Below are 4548 nucleotides of genomic sequence, written 5' to 3'. Positions count from 1 at the left end.
GGCCTGCTGAGGAACAATGACAACTGAAACCAATAAATAAATAAATAAATAAATAAGCCCAGCACTGTGGCAGATGCCTGGAATCCCAGCCACTGGGAGGCTGAGGCAAGAGAATTGCTTAAGCACAAGAGTTTGAGGTTGCTGTGAGCTGTGATGCCATAGTACTCTACTGAGGGCAACATAATGAGACTGTCTCAAAAAATAAAATAATAAATAAATAAAATGCTCCCTTAAGATACATTTCTTGAAATAGAGTAATTTGGTCAAAGAGTATAACCACATTTAAAGCTCTTGATAAAACTTTCAGATTGCTTCTCAAAAGGGTTGTACCAACTTTTACTGCCCCTGATGAAGGGAAACTTGTTTTTTTAACCAATTTGCCAGCAATGATTGCAATCATGATTTTTTTTGTTATTTTGATAGGTATCTCATTTTAATAGTCCTTTCTGGATAACTAGTAAGGCTTAATTTTTTAAAAAAATTGTTAAATTAATAAATTTTTTTTTTTTCTGTTCATGCCTTTTGCCCTACTAAGGTGGTTATATTTTTGTTTCATGTGGAAGAGCCCTTTCTAAAGACATGAACCTTTGGGGGGCACCCTTCTTTAGAGTCATGTAAAGGAGAAAAGCAGGAAATGATCACGAAGTTACCTGAAGTTCTGAGTCAAACCAAGACTTATACTCCTTTCTACGTCTAGGGCCCAGCACCTTGTCTGGCACACAGTAGGTTTTCCACACATGACAAAACAGAAGCACACCCCTAGATGCCAAATGGTGCATTGAACTTTATAGGAGGTGGAAGGTGTCCAGAGATCCTGGGAGTAACGCTGGCAAACATGGCTTTGTAACTAAAGGCTGGGTCAGGAAATACCCTCCTATTAAACCCAACCCAGTTTTTAATGAGTTGAAAAAAAATTTTACAGCCAGAAGACAGAAAGGATATACATAACTGAAAGAATCAGAAACACACAAAAAGAAACAGATAAAATGAAGAAATGCTGAGAAGAGTTATTGAATGAAAGGAAACAAAGCACCCTAAAATCAACCAAATAAATTAGTATTTATTCTATAGGTATTACGTATGAGGTATGCTGTTGGCTATGGCGAGTGAGTTGAGATCTGCAGCCTCACTCCAACTTACACAATTACTTATTTCAGAAACTTCTTAGGCAAATCAGTGATGTATCTTGTATAACTCTTGGTTATACATGTACATACTTATGTACATAAATAACACTGAGACCCATAGAGAGGCTCAGGAAAAAGCATCTCCAAAACTAGTGAGGTGTAATGGATTCTGGTGCCTGCCTGCCTACCTTTACTATAAAGATAGATGTTGGGCAGGGCCTATAGCTCAAAGGAGTAGGGCGCTGGCCCCATATGCCAGAGGTGTTGGGTTCAAACCCTGCCCCAGCCAAAAAACTCTCAAAAAAAAAAAAAAGATAGATGTCTTTTTTCTTTTTTTTTAGACAGTCTCACTTTGTCACCCTCAGTAGAGTGCCATAGCATCATAGCTCACATCAACCTCAAACTCTTGGGCTTAACCAATCCTTTTGCTTCGGCCTCCCAAATAGCTAGGACTACAAGCACCTCCTACTTAATGCCCGGCTACTTTTCTGTATTTTTTTTTTAGAGACAGGGTCTCAGTTTTGGTCTAGCTGGTCTTGAACTCCTGAGCTCAAGCAATCCACCTCCCCCAGCCTCCCAGAGTACTGGGATTACAGGCGTGAGCCACTGTACCAGTCTCGGATAGGTGTCTTTTATTTTATTTTTTTTAGAGATAAGAATCTTACATTATCGCCTTTGGTAGAGTGCTGTGGCATCACAGCTCACAGCAACCTGCAACTCCTGGGCTTAGGTGATTCTCTTGCCTCAGCCTCCTGAGTAGCTGGGAATACAGGCACCTGCCAGAACACCTGGCTATTTTTTTGTTGCAGTTTGGCTGGGGCTGGGTTCGAACCCACCACCCTTGGTATATGGGGCTGGCCCCCTACTCACTGAGCCCCAGGCGCTGCCTGGATAGATGTGTTTAACTCACATTTGGTAGAAAAGGAGACAGGGGGTAATTGTGGTAGTATCTCTTGCAAAAACACTTTTTTTTTTTTTTAACCTCTATCCCTTTTAGGGTTGTGAAAGGAACCCATACCAACAAGAGAAAAAAAAAAGAGGAAAAAGAGACTGAGAGGGAACAATCAGCTGTGCACCTAATGTTGTGGAGGGAGACCACTATTCTCCCTAACCTTATGGAGACTTTCATACTCTTCTCTTATGGGGACTTTAACATTAGGGTACTACCTACTGAACACCTGTTAAGGTCTAGGTATTGCCAAGAGCATTATCTATGTTATCACTGGCCCAGTCCAGTGTTTTTTCTTTTGACCTGTAGCTTATATTCCACAACTCCAAGCTGAATCAGTAATTGATGATTAGGCATGCTTTCTTCTCATTCTGTTTATTCCTTTCACACAGCACTTCTCATTCTAAAGCCTTCCATTTCTTATTTCCCCATTATACGAGTTTGGTAAGAGCACAATCAACCCATCTTCCCAAGCATTTAGTAGTGCCTAAATATTCTGTTGAGTGAAAACCCCTGACTTCAAATTTGCCAAAGGATTATGGAAATTTTGAATAGGAAAAGGATTTAGAACGTCCATTTACATAGGAGGAAAATTAAGTTGAAACCAGTAACTCGCCTGAAGTCATATGAACTTGGTAGAGTGAGGATTAGAAACTAGATCCCTGCCTTCCAGCCCAATACCTTTTCTTTGGTAGAAGATTCTACCAAAACACAACCATCTTTATCTTCCAATCTGGCACTACCCAAATCCCATCAGCAATTGACCTTTATGCCTTCAGGCTATTTCTGTGATACTAAATTTCCTAAAACAACCTACTCCTAATGTATGTATAGCTTTCTATTTACAGCTCCCCATTCCAAACAAAGCAAAGTTCAAACTCTAAATTGGCTGGCTTTTTCTCTAGCATCACATAGCGAAAGCTGGGGGAAACTTCTGCTTATATTTTCACTAACAAGTTCTTCCCGTAAGCACCCTTTGATCCAGCCAAATCAAAATGTTTCATTCACACACAGACCATCCTCTATTTTGAGACAGCAGAGACATTCTTTCTGTTCATTCTGAGAGGATTATCCTTCCTCCTTATGAACTTGGTGAACTTCGATCAACTGTTCTCTTTCTGCACTGGGAGCTCCTAGAATAGAAGAGAGAGACCTGGCTTTAGTCACACAGTAATAGAAGGAGCAGTTTGTCTGTCTAGCACCTAGAAGCATATAGCCCTTGATAAAATTCACTGAGTGTGTCTTTGGAAAATTACATAAAAATAACTTACTCTTTAGAGTTATGAGCAACCCTTTACCAAAAGTTTTCTATTTGGAGGAAAGCAAAGTATCTTGGTTCACTCAGTCTTTTCTTCTGTTCCTTAATTCTGGTTATAACTCTGCCATTCTTTCTGTGCTTCCACATTCTCCCAGCACCCCTGCGCCCGGACACTTGTGGGAGAGGAATTCACAAATTCCTTCCACCCTCTATCTCTGGAAGGAGTTCTCAACAGCTAAAAAAGGGCTGGGTTGCAAACAGGAAGTTTTCGTACTCTGGCTTCTTTGTGCCCAGGGCAAAAACTCCAGAGTCCACCTGGAGACTGCAAAAAGTATGGTAGAACAAACAAAACTAACCGTCACCATTCCTAGCTAAAGCTTTGCTAGGTGGACATTCTGATCCAACATCACTCAGGGCTTCTCTTTCCAGAACTTGCATCTCACATGCAAGGCGGAATAGTCCCAAAGGAAAAGTGTCAAGTTTTAGTCCCTGCCCTTCCATCAACTCTTCTTCACTTTTTAAAACCCTGAGTGGGACATTTAAAGGAATGTTTTAGATTTTTAAGCTTTCAAATCATTCGAAGGACAGTCCCCTTTGGCAGTGACAGCTGGAGGCTGTGAGCCAAAGGGAAGCACAAGTTGGTCCCCTAATCTCTCTCAAAGCCCCTTCCTCAAGCTCCCATGAGGGTCAAGAGGCAGTTCTCCTTCGCCTGCGTGCCTGTCCTCGTCAACAACACCCACTGGTCTCATCTCCCAGGGCAGTTGCGGACTCTCAACCACGCGTCCAGGGCCCTTGCCTAGGTACAGGGGTCCCGGGGTCCCCGGCGGCCCCTGCGCGGCGGAGGAGATGCAGTCAGCCCTGGGGAGGTGGGTAGCCCAATGGGCAGCCTCGCCCCGGAGGCTGGCCCAGGCCGGAAGCCACCCCGCGGCACGGCGGCCCCGCGAGACGGCGCCCGCGCCTCCGCCTTCTCGGGCACCGGCTCCAGGACCAAGGGCGGCAGGGGCTAGCCCGCCAGGTCCCCGCCGCGCTCTTTGTCCTGGCCGCGCGCGGGCGGACGCGTGCGCCCCCCCCGGGCGAAGGGAGGCGCGGAGAGAGCGCGCGGGAGCGCGCAGAACAGCTCGTGCCCGCCGACCGCCGGCGGCGCGCGCCTCTCCGCCAGGCGAGCAGCGAGCACGCGCGCCGCCGCCGCGCCCGCCCCTCCCCCCGCGCTCGCC

This window comes from Otolemur garnettii, unplaced genomic scaffold (genome assembly GCF_000181295.1).
Source record: "Otolemur garnettii isolate 467f Iridium unplaced genomic scaffold, OtoGar3 scaffold00048, whole genome shotgun sequence".
NCBI classification, from domain to species: Eukaryota; Metazoa; Chordata; class Mammalia; order Primates; family Galagidae; genus Otolemur; species Otolemur garnettii.
This window is presented reverse-complemented; position numbering follows the sequence as displayed.